Raw genomic sequence first — 16,307 nt, forward strand, 5'->3', positions numbered from 1 at the left:
TTGTGTGCCCACTGGAAGCTGACCTGCACTGAAAAGGCAGTGGCACTGATGCCTTGTGGAGGCTGACCTAGAACAGAGACTAGATGAATTTAAAGAATAAAGTAGGTATTTATTAGGAGGCCTCAATGGATACACCTTGGGCAGCACAAGAGCCCAGCCAGGGCTACACCCAAGATGAACCCAAAATGGTCACAAAAATGGATGACTGGTCTTGGGGTCTCACACTTTTATACGTTCTGGTCCGTTAGCATATTGGAGATAATTGCCCAATTACAGCTCCAGCCCATGAAGTCCCATCCTTCTTGTTTTTCTCTCTTCAGTCCACCATTGTTTATGCTCTTGGGCCTGAGATCTGGATCGGCTGTCCTTGGGTCCCCAGCAAGAGAAGGAATTGTTTTGTCTACCCATTCTGTGAAGAGAGCTTACTATCCCCTAATATGAAGACCAAACCCACACACTAAAGCAGCGCAGAATCTGAAAAATAAAAAAAGCTAAAACCTGAGGCATCAGCACTACATCTCAGTGCAGCAGCAGGCTGCAGCGATTATCCCATCTATCTTTAATGCTACCTTGAGTGCTTCCACGTGTGCATTACAGCTGACAGGAGTACAACCAGGGCCATAAAGAAATTGTCAGTGATCATAAAAAGATGAAATTGACCTACTTACCCAGAGATGAGGAGCATCTTATTTTCAAGCAGCAGAGGTGGATTACACACCTTATCTATATAAACATGAAAGATAAAAAAAAGAGGAATTTGACAGGTGAGCTGAAAGGACTGCTATAAAATTTGAATTTGGAGGAATGTGACAGAATGAAGACAAGGAAGAGACAGCCCCTGTCTTGGCTTATGCCTTTGCTCTCTCCAGCACTGAACATTAAAAATTCTCACTTAGTTTCACTCAGTTCAGGCAGTAGGACAGGAAGCCATATGGCAGGGTATTGACTATATGGTGCCTGTGAGGCTTTACTAATAGCATCTACCAAATGGGAACTTCATCTTCTTTTAAGTGCCTGTCAGCTATACCATATTCCATATTGACATGAGCTTTTATTCTTATCACACCACTAGATAACTCACACCTATGGTACAACCATTCTGGTTCCAGTAAGGTTAAATATTTTAATATTTCTGTTTGTTTGTTGCACTAATTATTCCAGATATTTTTGTTTGTTTGATGTACTAATTATTCCAGCCCATCCAATGTTATCAGGCCAGAGTACTAATCTTCATATACAGACCTAAACTTTCATCTGTACAGCATCTCGCCTTGCTTTTAGGAGTGCTTGGCAACTGGAAAGCCTGACAAGAACATTCATTTATGATTAAACTGGTCTCACACTTTCAGAGAGAAGCATACTAATTGATGGAAAGCAGATTCACCAGTCATGAGATAAAGAGAGTTCCCACATTAAAGAAAATAGAAGCAACCAAGTCTGTTTTATAAATGGATTACACTTTTAAAGGTTTGTGTGTAGGAGAATTGTTAGCTGTTTTGAGTTTTCTTCTAGTAATTGCAAGATTAAAGTCTTGGGAAAACCTAATGAGACACTATTTCCTAGCAGTCTCTCTCCAGCAGGAATTCTCCTTCTAGCAAGGCCTGCCTGGCTAGCTTTTGTTTCAGAGGCTGAAACCAAATAAAAATAAATGGAGCATTTGTGTTACGAGGACAGTTAGATCCTCAAAGGGGATTGCTCTGTTGCTGGAAAGCCTGAGCATCTAGATTAGTATCAAAGGATTACGACTGCTGAAATACAGTTAGCTGAAAACAGATCCTTTTTCTATTTTTTTTCTTTTCTTTTCTTGTGCAGAAAGATGCATTCAAACATTATGAACAAAACAGCACTTTGATCTCTTCTGTGGACTTCTGTCACACACACAAATCAGAGAGTTCCTAGTACTAGAAGCAAAATTTCTGATCAGTGAAACTGCATTATTTTCACAGATAAAATTATATACATTTACAAGAACCTTAAACAGTATCATTTACTCATCATGCTTTCAATACAGCATTAGTAGTTGACTGCATCTTGAAAGAAAGAACAAGTTGCAGTACTTAGGCAGCAGGAAAACTCTGCAGAGCAGGTCTGACGGAACAAATCAGAAGGAAGACTGGAAGGAAAATTAAAGAATAATACACAATTTTTTGGTAGGAAACAGAAGATATGAGGAGAAAAAAAATATATGTAATTGGGAGCCTTTTAGAGAACACAGTTGAAGATGACTTCAAAATAGATCTGGTCAGACTTTTCAAATTTCATTCTTCTGGGAGGATTTTCACTCTTAATCAAAAAGAAAACCCAGAAGTATGAAGCTCCCCATGGGTATGAAATTAAGTCTGTCTCGTTTCAGTTAGTTTCATTTAATTTCACTTAATTCCATTCCATTCCATCTTTGTAGCTCCTTCTACTTATTTAATTCCTAGCACTGATGAAAATCTACTAGCAAAGTTTCTGATCCGAGGAAAAAACAAAAAAATCCACTATTGGTCTCTTAGTATGGCTATGATCCCTAAACTGCAGAACACTGCATTGACAACTACAACCACCTGATGAGCAAGAGTGCTTAGACAGCTGTTGTGAAGATGGCAACCTAGAAATGAAGAACAGATAAAGACAAGGCTAAGGATGCAAGAATCTTCTCAGAGATCATGGCAGCAGGAATCCTTCAAGCACTAGAAATTCTCATTCAGATTTTTATGGTGGACATGTTCTTGAGTTTTTACAGTAACTTTAAGTAGTGCTTCATGCAGAATCTACTCAGCAGAAAGAATGCAATTTTACCCATGGATTTACCAAACAAGACCTGGAACAGAGGAAAAGCATGCAGTCTCCACAGAAAGTAGTACAACTCTCAGTGGCTTTGATAAATACAATATAATAATTGTTTTTGTTACAATGGCCTCAGAAGATAGGATTAAAGAGTTTCAGATGAGCCATATTATTTAGAATCACATTTTGATTATGTGATTTACCCTCCCAGCTATTTAGGCTGTGTAACATCCACTGTCTGTTTAACCAAAATGGACTAGCTGATGATGGATACTTTTATACTGAGTGAAATTGACTGTGCAGCTGTTCAAACACTGAAGGCACTCAAGCAACTGCTTAAGCTATTATTGCTAGAGGTACCGCATTCTGAATCAAGCTCTAACTAGGAAAGAAATACCTTTCACGTGATTTTCATGAAAAAATACACTGAGACAGAGTTACTGGGTGAGTACCACTAAAAATACAGTTTGTAAGAAAATTACTTAAAATTACACCATTTAAGTCTGTTTTGAATAACATTTCCCCAGGGTTTAAAGGTCTCTGTTGTGAATTTTCATAAGGCCTATATTGGAAACATAACGAACATGATCTACTTGGACAGAAAAAAAAAGGATAATATACAACAACAACAAACCTACTATATTTAATCCTATATTCAATATAATACTTTCATCTAAACCAATAATGATCAAGGTTCTTTGACAACCTGGTTGTGTTATTTGCAGGAAGTGGAACTATTTTGAAACAAAACCAATCTTCACTGAAAAAGCATTCATGTTAATTGATAACTCTCATTTTAAAAAGAAATCAAAATTAAAAACTTTGTCTAATTTTCTAATTAAAAACAGCCCATGTATTAAATTTAGCAATACTATTAAGAGCACATGTCTCTAAAAAAAAACTCTGAACAAATGTTGATTTTATTACCTTCATATTCCTCACAGGAACATAATGATACAGAATTCATTCCCCTACACTTCGATGTCAATGATGACCCCTCCATTAATCACTCCATTTTACAAGTGTTCTTGCATATGGGTAAACTGCACAATGTTGTTTATCTGGGAAAATTAAAGAATTACAAAACAGCATGTTACAAAAGATATATTCTCTTGATTTGTTTTACTGTCATGAAATGGCTGACTACACAGAAATACATGCACAGTTTGCCAAGTTTCCTTCCTATTTTAGAAAATGTAACTATTACTCTTTGTGATTATTGCAATAACAAATAACTTTGCTTTTAATCTGAAGGGCGTATTTAGGGGTTAGATAAAGAAAATCAGTGTCTGAAGCAGATCTGAAAATGTTTAGTATTTCCATAACAGACACCTTTTTTTAGATTAAGTGGTTTGGAGTATAAATAAAAATCTCATATACAGGATCTACATAAAAACTAGTATTCTTTCCTGACAAATACATATTCTCATTTCTTTTTTTTTTTGAAGACATGAATTCACTAAAACACAGTACAATTTTAAGTAATAAATATTAAAGACAATATTGACAATTTCAAGATTGAAATTTATAAACTTCAAAATTTGTCAAATTATCTATTTTTCTAATTTGAAATTACCAAATTGTTTCTTACCATTGACATGGTCAACACATGGATGAGATGTGTGCTATACAAAGTAGTTTTTATTCACTGTGTACTTGCCAAAGCAGACCAAAAAACTGCTTTAAAACGGGATAAAATAATAAACCAAAAGTCTTAACAGCTTTTCAGAAACACCAAAAATAGCTGCAATTTGGTACATAACATTAATGGTGCACTATTAACTCCCATCTGCAAAACAGACAGATGGCAGCATATGGCTATATATTTGCAAAATGGAGTAGAATTTCAACACTGACCCTCTGAACCAGGGGCTTGCAAAAATTCTATACAAGATTTGGCTGTTTCACCAAAGCCTGATGGGCTACTTACCGGGAAAAAAAAAAAGAAAAGAAAAAAGAAAAAAAAGAAAAAAAAGTGTTTACTGTCTTTACTGGTATCTTTTGTGGAAAAAATACATGTAAACAGAAAAGAGATTGCAAGAATAAATGCTAAACTGACATAAACCAAAAATGCTGTTTCTAAAACCCCAGGAACTAAGCACACAGATATATTTGTTGTTACATTTTTAGTAGAATATCTCTTTGCATATGGTCTTGTGAAAAACAGTTACAAATATAGACTAGCATATGGTTTTAGTTTGAATTGTACTTAAAGAGTTATTTTAAAGGGCTACATTAAAGGCTTATTTTAAGACTTTTTAGTGTTGCAAAACACACACAGCTTTCCACTAACTTCAGCACATCACACATCCAAATTAGAAATTATATTCCTGCTGGTGACTTTCCAAACAAGAAGGACATGTTAACCATGTTTAGGAACATCATGCAAGAATGTCAGTCTCCAGTAGAATTTTGGAAAGAACTTACCACAAAAACTATTGATTACTGCTATATGAGCAGAAACAATACTTAATGATCAAAAACCCAACATTTTTCTTTCATTCCAACATCAGAATCCTCATTGTTTAGAAATTACTTGAATACACAAGCTTCACATGTAAAACAGATGAATAGTAAAAAATTAAAATGTCAAAATTTAGGTCACAGCCCCCATACAACAAGGAAATATATCACTTCATGAATCACCACTAAACTGAAAGATTGCTCCCTTCTGACCTGCCCAAGAAGTTTATGCTGATGTAATCAGACAGGAAGGATCTCTGCAGCACGGGTTTCCCAAAAGAAGCTGTAAGGTACAGGAAGAGTAAGGAGGGGAAAGAAATTCTCAAACTTGCATTTACTAAGTGTTGGATGCACAGCTTCTTGCTAGCAAGTCAACAGAAAAGATCCCTGTTTTCACCAGAATATGAAAATGTGAAAGCTTTTCAAAGACACCAAGGACAAACAAGAAGGTCCACCAGTCATCACCATATGTAAAGATGGAAATCTGGAAAAATAGTGCTTAGCACCATTGTTTTAAGGCTTATTTATTAAGGATATCAAGAAAAATTATTCACTACTGTTTTTGCTTCTCTGCCCTCCTCACAGTGATTTTTTAAATAGAAAGACTAATCTTGGCCAGATTTGATAAAAGTAACTCCGTCAGCTATTAAGAATCTAAAAGTTCCAGGCTAAGTGCAGAGGGTCTAGATGTTATTAGAGCCCTCAGAGATGGAAAGACCAGAGCCTGAGTGCAGGAGTCATTAGTCACCAGAGCATCCAGATGGGAAAGAATTGTAGGAAATATCTGAAGTTTGTATGTCATTCAAAGGAGAAAATAATATAGAAAGCCATAATTGTTAAGTTCTTTTATTTCCCGTATTAAAAAACCCCACTGGGTTGTGGGGTTTGTGATACTCTTGTGATGTTATTCAGCTTCTTTTGTATATTGAGCATGGTTTTACATGACAATAGGTATCTAAGTATTCACATAAAATAGGCATATGATAAATTTTTCAGATAACTCAGATTTGTACACATAGAGTGCAAGAAGAAACAGCCTGAAATCCCTCTTCCAAAAGGAAAATTTACAAAGACAAAAGAAAGACAAAAAAGAAAGACAACTACAAGTGCTATTTTCAGTTCCATCTTCCGTCAGTTCTGGTTTCAGCCAAGTGACTTGGGTGTTACTTAAGGCACTTAAGTCATCTCTTTAAATATAGTCTGGTTTATTGGCCATGGAAGAAAAGAGAAGAAAGACCACATGACCTGTTGCTACAGCTGTGTAACAATCAAAAGAAAGAAAATTGGATTTCAAATCCACAGACTACAGTAGTTTACAGCTACTGGGCTATTAAGGAAATTGTCTTTGGGAATAAACCCATTCCATGGTTTTTGAATGTCAGGATTAAATTACTTTTATTGTTTAAGGAGTCTTCATTCTTAGACACTGTGCAACTGTTTCATGCTTGCATAAATTTGGAATGGATCCTGAGCTAATTAATCGTCATGGAGTCTTTTAAACTATCCAGTTGAATTTAATGCTAACTAAAGATCTTGCCAATCTGTTTGCCAGAATAGAGGCAAAACACAGGCAGCAATATCAGCAGTTGGATTTCTGTATCTCATTTATTGATGGGCTGGTTATATCTTTTAGTTCATTCTTTTATCATTTACATTTTAGGAATCAAAAGACAAAGCAAAAGGTGAATCAAAGTACTTCATCAACTACTTTGCTTCTGAGTTCTGCTATTAAAGTTGCCCTTCTAGGGTGAAAATTTTCAAAGCTAACTGCTAGTACTGTTGCTTCCCTCTGACATGTAGCATAGCTAGTTTGCTTTTCAAGGCTTCTTCAGCTGAACATGGGGCTCCGAAACTCTTCACAAATAGCAGGGTAGTGTTTTTCAGGCTGCCCTCTCCTATTGACAGGAGCATGCTTGGAAGAAATCAATCAGTATATCCATGTAAATGAAGGGCAGAAAGATGCTCAGATTTTTTAAAACAAAACTTATAGATACACTTCCCAAATACCCTTTCTTCAGGCTAGTTGCAGCAACATAGTGCATAAGGAGATACTGGATAGAACTTGAATTCTTTACCATACATCTGATAAAGTGCACCATATAAGAAAACATTTCAACATTACTCAGCTGGTTGCCACATTATTTCTGCCAATCAGATAAATGAATGCACGGGATTACATTTGTAGTCCTTATTTATATAGCTAGATTTAGAATCCCCCTCTCTTAATCCTCCTTTAAAGCAATCCCCTTTTATGTGGTCATTTTAATCGTGTATCTTGCTGATACCTATTTTTTGTTTAACATAGCAATCAGAAAACTATCAAGTAACAGCACAGAAAGACTATTTCACAAGAGACTGTTTGTAACACAATATTGAAAAACTGCAAAAGCAATTTTTTTAATGGTGTAAATATCATGTAATTCCTGCATGAAGATTGAAGCAGCCTCTATGTGCTCTGTTGTGTGAATTACCCTAATTCTCCTAGAAGGGCAATGGCATGGTTCAGAATGATAACACTGCAGTATCTTTGCTTAACTTCTATGGCCAACCATAAAAAAGTTCAAATAAAGTATATTTTAAAGTAATTGTGCTGATGTGTCAGAGTAGGAGGTAACATAACCTCAGAACTGTATCAAATCCATGAAGCTGGATCTGCACCTAAGCAACCAGACTTTGAAATCTCAGAGGCCTTTTCCTTGAGTTTGATGGATGAGCATGGCTGCAGAGGCAGGATACACCAGCTGCCTGAACAGCATTCCAAAGAGGGAGTTCAGCTGGAGCAGAAACACATCTTGGCAGCACTGTGTCACCTGCACCAAAATTAAAATGGTGCTTTCTGCCTGATTTTTTTCCTCTGTGGCCATTTTCAAAGAGGAGTAACATTTTTGGAGAGAAGCAACATCATATAAATAGAAAAGAACTTTTGTCCCACAGTTGTTTAGGGTACTTGAACATATGTTATTTGCTTCTTACTACTCCTACTTGATGACATTTCATTATCTGCCTGGGCATAGTGAAACCCTGCTGCCGCAAGTTCAAACTGTCTTCACTGCAGGCATCTTCCTCTACTGGTTCATGGCTAAAGCATTTTGTACTTGAATAATAGTAGAGTCCTGCATCTATACCCATGAATTTAACACAATTCTGTCACCCTTTACTTCTTTTTTTCATAGCAGAAATGATCATTAGTAAACTAAGGACAAAATCAATTGCAACACTTATTACTGCCTGAAGGAAGTGGGGCAGAATGATTCTGAAGACTGCTTTTCTTCTGCTGCTGTGGGAAATTTTACATAATATCCTTTTAAAATCATAGAATCACTGAGAAAGTTTCCTTCTTCTGGCTGTGTCAGCTTTTTCACTGTTTCAGACTGAAAGCTATTTTTACAACTGTGTCTAAGTGAAGAGGTTGAGTGATGAAGATTGTAGATGAATCTGTAGACAGAATAAGATAAATGCATTTTTCCTGACTAAGGCACCAGTATTATTTGGCTATATTTTCCTTCATATCCCCTCAAAGGGTTTCATATAGCTACACTGGACTATTTTTTTTCTGTCTGTCTTCCTACAGTAAGTTGATGTAGTTTCTCCATGTTTTTGGCAACAGCTCAAAACTTAGCTAAAATTTTCAAGATACATGACAAAATTTTGCATATTTGAGTATTTCGCAGTGAAGAAGATGATTTTATTTGAATGTTATAAACAAAATTTAGAATGCTGTAAATACAATTTGGTGGAGAAGAACTTCTTTTTATATCCCATCACATTTACTCCATCACTGTTCAATGGGAGAAATATTTTCCCTAGGATATATCATCTTTTTAGCCTGAAAAGCATATTCAAGATTTTTTCTTGTTTCAAGTTTGGAAGCGAACAATACTATATAAGCCATCCTCATCTTTCTAAGTTCAGTCTGTTATCCTGGATAATTATACCATTCTGATAATCATATTTTCTATGAATCTGTTTAATATTAAAAGCAGTAATACACAACTCATTAGAAAAATAGCATAGTAAAAATTCAGTTTGAAAAATTATTGAGATACTCTTAATTTTCCATGCATTTATTTTTGTAATTATTATTGTCCTAGCTTTATAGCTTGGCAGTTACAGAAATAGTGTAATTACTATTAGCATCCAATAAAACATTTTAAAGTACTTTCATAAAACTGAAAATCATCTAGTTTGCACCTCAGAAATTTGCAATGGAAAATGAAGAATGAACCCCACGATTCAGAAGTCATTTAATATTCCCTTCTGTTATTTTGGCTATCAGCAGGAAATGCTTCCAAATTACTAATGGCATTTCACAGTTCTTTTAAAAAAGTGCATACTTTCAGTTTAAAAGATTTAACATATTTGTGAACAGTAGCAATTTAAAATAACCTTTTTGTTTCAAATAATCCATATTAATTTCATATCTAGCATTATATGTGTCCTAAAGTAATGGCTGTTGATATAAGAGCTGTAGGACATATGAAGAAATAAGCTAATGTTTTTAGGTTCAGGCTTAGACTGTGGCTCATAACTGTATTTCTCAAAAAAAGGCAAAAAAGATCAGTACTTCATGTTGCAATCATTATGTGTTTTCTGTCCTGAATAAGTAGCCCAATTTTAACTTTTTTGTGAGTACTGTCACCACACCCTCCCATAGTTACAAATAAAACAATAACTTTTCATATCAGAAGTCAATGTACAGTTTTGTACTAGTGTAACCCTACATGGTTATGATTAATGACCTGCCTGTGGCATTTTCATAAGGGCTGGAACTTCAATGGATAAGTTAAAATATTGTTTCCATTAAAATCAATAATACAATTTGCACTGACTTAAAATGTTTAAGAATTTCACCCACTGCCCTTTGCTTTACATTGTTCTTGATTATTTATTTGGAGATTATATGAGGGATGAAAAATACCAGTTTTTATCTATTCATAATCTTTTAGATAAGCTCTACATAGCTGTTGTTTCTTTAACATACATAAGTGTTCTTGCTAGGCACAAATGAATCTGACTTTCAAGTATCTCTGTCCAAATCACGTGAAAGCAGCCCACTGAGTTGATGCTTCCCTTGTAACACTGTATAGAAACATACAGAAAAGCATATCCAAGTTTCAGTAATTATGTATTCATATATTTGATTGTGCAGTGATGTGAAGATTAGAAATTTTAATTTGTTTTAAGCCTGAAAATTCTTTAAACGCTCTTCTAGAAATCACACATAGAAAATATTTTCAGTTCCTAAATAAATCATCGTTCAATCTCTCTTCTGCATCTGGTAAATATGGAAGTTAAGTAAAAATAAATGTAACACTAATTAAGGGCTAAGAGATATAGAGCAGAGAAAAAAAGCTTTTTCATGTATTCTTTCCTTTGGCCCATTGTGTGATGTCAGTATTGCAGAGCCAGAAGCAGGGTTGTACCAACAAAGCACCGGTATTCCCTTCTTGTATGTCAGCATGGTTCTATTGCTCACTCTCTAGCACAACATTTACACAATTACACAAATTATGAGAAAAAAAATAATCTCAACTTGATTCAATGCTACTACCTGATATATATCCATTAAAGCACTTTGTCTTCAGATGCTTCTGGATCTTCGGATCCTTCTACTTCTATTTGTCTCCATTAATTGTCCTGCATTTCAGAAGGTTCCACTTCATGTGGCACTGTGTCCTACTAACTAAAATGTCTAATTACAAATAAGATTGCCAAACATACAAAAAAAAAAAAAAAAACAGAGAAAAGAAAACCTCTATGATATCAAGGGATGGGGTTTATGATTAAGATGAGCCCTGTGACTTCATGTATCTATAGATAAAACTGGCATTTACATGGAAATTTTTATAAAGGCATTTGGTGAGAATTGATATCTCAGTACTCTGGGCAAAGATAAAATTGACAAAACTGTATAACATACTACACAGTCCAAACTGCAAAACTGTTTTAGTTACATTTTAACCATCTAAAGAGAATGCAAGCAATCAGATAAAGCTTTGATGTCATAAGAGAAGACTGACTGATCCTAAACTATGCTATACTACAAAACAAGTGCTCAATAGCATCAGAGCACTAAATTCTTTGACTACACTGACCCTCAGCAGCATTAGTAACATATCTATTCTTGTCCCTAGTACATCAGAAATGACTGGTTCAGTGCTGCCATCAGAAGAAAGGCAGCAGAGCTGAAAAGAAGATCTTTACCTGAACAGCCTGATTATATCAGGATTTGAATTCTTGTTCTTCCCAGTGAAATGCTGAGTTTGCCAGGAGAGAATCGTGCCAAATGACTGGCAAAAATTCCTGTATGTACCAGTGCAGTTGACCTAGGATAGCAAAACATGCAAACAATAATTTGTAACTGTAGCTATCACATAGATTAGCAGCTAAAACTGTAGAAAAGCATACTAGAATCCTGACAGCAAGGAGGTTTGCAGAATCCCATTTTATGCTTTTACTTGCAAGAAGTATGAACACAGAGATAAAAAGCTGGCATGTTTCTTCTTCCCTCTACTCTGGCCAGGTCTAATGGAATACTGGCTATCAATAAAACAAAAGGGTGATTGAATTTTGACACTCTTCTTGTGGAAGTGAATAATAAAACAGAAAACTTTCATCTTTGACCATGGTCCAAGAGAAATTACCCTCATGTTTCATGTTAAATTAATATTTGATGTAATTCCATTTAAAATGTGGAGTTATACACTATCATTTGGTTAAAATGATTTCGTTTCTATTTGATTAGATGTGCTTCAGCTTATTGTCATATTCATTAAGTACATTCATTGCCATGGGAGTGTAATGCTAATCTGTTTGTTTGGATTAATTTCCCCCAGTCAAACAACCTGGGCAGAATTGCTCTTTCTGGATTTTACAGATACGTAATGTCTACTTCTAAATCAAGAGTATGAAATTGAGATTACTGTCTCTGCTGTAAACATAGGTAAAGAAAAACTGAAGTTCCAACAAAGTGCCAGGCTGATCATGCTTACTTATCTTGATTCACTAATTGATTTTCTGGCCTTAGATATCTTTAAAAAGCAGCTGGGCTTTTTAAATACCGTAATTTTTCATAAACTGACGAGTAACACTGAGATTTAGAGCCTCGCAGCAAACATTCCTGCCATGATCCAATTCTCAATAGCACACATTTACAATATTTACCCCCTAAATTTTGTTTTTCTGTTATACATTGTTTCTGAAAATCCTCAAGACTCCTAGAAGCATTCTTTTCCTACATTTCTCTATTCACACAAAGAGTCTCACCCCTCAGCATTGTAACTGAAGCCAATAGGAATTTTGTTTGTAAGGACATGGGGAGTATGTATCTTTATGCCAGTGATTTTTAAAGTCAAAATATGATTAAAACTGATCAGATGATCACCTTATCTCATTCTTTTGTGATCTTCTGCTTGAATTTATTTTGATTCCTAATACAGACTGATATAAAAATGAAGTTAAATATTATAGGTAGCCTCAGACCCAACTACAAAACCAGATGTGAATCCAGGGCTAATAAAGATTCAGTACTGAATTATAGGCTTGAAATATCACATGCCTGGGTGCAGGAGTGCCATAAAGAGAACTTTGTGTACATTGCTAACTAAGATCTTAAATGCTCAACTCAATTTCTTGTTCATAAAACAGTACTTGCCCATTATGAAAAAGCCATGATCTTACCAGAGGGTCAGTCCAAAGGATTCTCAAAACAAGAGCCACCACTTCAATGCTGACTACCTTGAACATGGGTATTTCTGTTTTGAACTGAGAAAAAGCACAGAAAATATAAACAAAAAATGTTTGGACAAAAATATGTAATGTTTACTGAAAAATCTGAACAACATCAAAACTATTCTTGTGAGTTCTTGCTTGAAGAGGAATTAATCCTGAGCTTGCAAAAAACACTTTATATTTTATGATAATTATTTTAAGTGCAAAATGCTAATAAGAAAGCTTTAGGAAAAAAAAAACAAAAACAAAAAACCTAAACACAAATCGGCAAATTACCTATTGATAATTTATATTTTAAATATAACTTGATTTTACCAGACTGTCATCTGTTATTTACAGAGAATACCAACATAAGGCTCATTACTTTTATTACAAAGAAGCAGCTACATAAACTTTTTGCTGGCATGGGCATTTACTCAGCCACCAAGTTGTCCTATCTCAGAAATTGTTCCCCTAATAAGGCCAGGGAGTAGTGGTTCCCTTTCAAAGGGATTTTTACCAGTAAAATACAATCTCAAGTCTCTGAATTTAAATTAGTCTTCTCTGTTATAATCATTCAGTTGTACTATGCAGGTACTTAAATGTGATTTGGAAAAATACACGTGTGAACATCAGGAAATAAAGATTTTCACTGCCATGCTATGGCAGTGCATACATGTTTTTTTCAGAATAAAAAATACAAAGCTAGAGCTATGTCGGTTCTGTGGCATGTCCAGTTTTAAAGAAAGGCATCAAACACCTTGTTAATAAAGGGATTGCCAGTACTTCAGATCTGCTGCAACCATTTTTATCAGAAGCCACCACTACATCAGTGATATTTTGCCTATGCTGGGAAGATTTGCTACTCAGTCAGCAAAAACAGCAGTCTTTCTGTTTGTTTCTTGCAGTTGTTTCAGTACTAATCTAAATTCAAACTGCAAAACATGCTGGGTCTCAGTTCTTATTGTTTCCTTTTATACCCTCTTTGAACAGTTCTGGCCCTATTCTTGCCCCAAGAATATCCCTCTAGGGATCTCACCAAATAAACATTGCTCAGGACTATTTTACTTAAAATTATATCCTATCTGATAAATTCATTCATTACACAGAATAGATCAAGATAGTAGAAAAGTTCTTTACAAACCGACCTTCAGCGCAAGTATAAAAAGGATGGCAGAGAAACACAAATAATGGCAAAATCTGTAGGGCTTTTAGTGAAAGCAAAGGATTTGTTCAAATTCTTAACCTAGCCCTAACCTATTCCATGTAGTGTCTACGAGGCAGAGTGGGAAAGAAGAGATCAAATGTCTCTAAGGCCATATATTAAGGAAAAAATTATCCATGCTCATTAGGCCTTTTAACATAGAAAGTAATATATTTTTTAATAAATGAATTGCTATTTAGATTGAAATTAGTTGCCTCCTTCCCCTTCCAAAAGATTCACACTGGAGACTGCAAAAGAAAAAGGAGTTATTTCTTTGTGTCCTACTCATACTTTAAGCACACTGGTCAATGCGACAGAAAGACCACTAAAAGTCCATGTGAATTCACAGTAGAGCTTGACATTTTGTGCTGGTTTTAGCATCAGACAGAAACTAAACTCCAAATAATCCACTCCCCTTCTCTCACCCTTTCTGGTAAAGCAGAGAATATGGGCTGGGGTCACAATTTACTGAAAGCACAAAGCAAGGATAAGACATGCTCAATAAGAACAGCAGCATTAACAGCAAAACCTTACGAAAAGAGGAGGTGTTTCACCCCCAAAAGGTGTTTACCACTGGGAACAAAAGCACTGTGGGGTTGCCATTTTCCTGTCACTCCCCTGGGCGCCTTTGGGCTCAGCCAGGCTCCCTCTCAGCTCAGCTGCTACTGGCACCACTGCTCTTGATCCCTACATTATTACAAAAGTCAGACCCATTCTGCACATCAAGACCAGTCTTCTTTCTACATTTTGAAAAATACATTTGGTTGCAGAAAGGTTCTGAACAGCAGCTGTGCAATTTATTAAAGCATGGAAAGAAGTATCTGAAACCAGCAGCTGGTTCATTTTAATCATTTGTCAAGATGTAGATAGGCTACAGAGCCAGTTCTTAAAAAATGAGATTTGTGTCCCATAAAGTCAGATAAGGATCTTTGCTGTTGTGCTTGGTTTTCCAAGTTTGTTCTGTGTAGCCAACATCAAGCAGTGTCTCATGCTGTTGGTTGGTAACAAGTTGAAATATTAACATGTGCAGAAGTCAAATATTCAAGAAAATTTTTAACATATTGAGGGCTCTTGTCTCATGTCACTTTCTCAGTTATTCTGTATCTTACAAAAAAGTGAGACTTTGACATTTTATGCTGCTTCTTACATTTCTTACATCTGTATCTTGGAAATTTCAGAGATGTTTGAACAGCAATGCACAATAATCCAATAGACATCTGTCAAGCCCAAACATACCTGAAGCAATGATTTCCTGTGGCTGATTTGGGACAGGGTGATTAATCAGATATTCTCTTCTGCTCAGACCTCCTGTAGAATTCTCAAGAAGAATGTTTGAAGGCTACAGCTGCTTGCTCATCCTCAGCCAAATTCAGATCTCTTAAAATTCAGTACAGTCCTATATGCAGAACAGAGAAAACCACCAAGGTAATGCAGATTGTAGGAAAAATAGCAGCCATATTTTTCTAGTAACAACTTGACAAGTATGCTGCAAAAGCAATTACAACACTTGAGCCAACATTCTATCATTGGGTTTTAAGTGTAGGATTTTCAGTTCTTCCTCACGGGCAAAGCTTTTAAAATCTTATCTGACATATCTTATTGTGTATTTCATTTTACACAGTCTTTTTTTTCCTTGCTGGTATTGTTGCAAATATGAATCATAAAGTGTATTTGCATAGTATTAGGAGTCTATTTTCTTTATTACATGGAAGATGGAACAAAATTATTTAATTCTAAAAATTGTAGCCATTCAAAATATGACTCATGAAATACTCAAAGTCTTAAGCACTTCAAAATACTGCTAATGAGGTTGTCATTCAATCACTCACTTGGGCATATCTCTAATTTTGAACATGGACCCGTTGAACCCAACTCTTGCTTGAAGATGACAATGAAATTCAGGACCTTACTGGATCAGAATCCAAACGAGGTTAATTTTAACCTACAAGAGCAGCCATTAAAAAGGTGGCTGGTCAAATCCACTTACAAACAAAAGATTTAATGTATTTACATCTGTTCTGTTCTTCAGGTACCTAGAGACAAATAATCCTCAAGACACAGACTCCAGCATATTAGAGCCCAAAACATCTTACTAGTCCAGTCATACTTAATTTCTGTTCAAATTCTGTTCGATTTCCTTCAATTTCTGTTCTCTCCT

The 16,307-nt window shown here is 35.4% G+C and overlaps 2 long non-coding RNA genes across 2 annotated transcripts; both read right to left on the reverse strand.

Moving 5' to 3' along the window:
* Nucleotides 1-667: 667 nt before the first annotated feature.
* LOC119703013 lies at nt 668-11,070 on the reverse strand. The gene is made up of 3 exons (XR_005257523.1): nt 10,787-11,070; nt 3,700-3,833; nt 668-723 (listed from the first exon to the last, which is right to left on the reverse strand). It is a non-coding gene; the product is annotated as an uncharacterized LOC119703013 (long non-coding RNA).
* Nucleotides 11,071-11,303: 233 nt separating this feature from the next.
* Nucleotides 11,304-15,539, reverse strand: LOC119703011. The gene is made up of 3 exons (XR_005257521.1): nt 15,386-15,539; nt 12,916-12,999; nt 11,304-11,561 (listed from the first exon to the last, which is right to left on the reverse strand). It is a non-coding gene; the product is annotated as an uncharacterized LOC119703011 (long non-coding RNA).
* Nucleotides 15,540-16,307: the final 768 nt, after the last annotated feature.

Source organism: Motacilla alba, chromosome 7, assembly GCF_015832195.1.
Source record: "Motacilla alba alba isolate MOTALB_02 chromosome 7, Motacilla_alba_V1.0_pri, whole genome shotgun sequence".
Taxonomy (NCBI): Eukaryota; Metazoa; Chordata; class Aves; order Passeriformes; family Motacillidae; genus Motacilla; species Motacilla alba.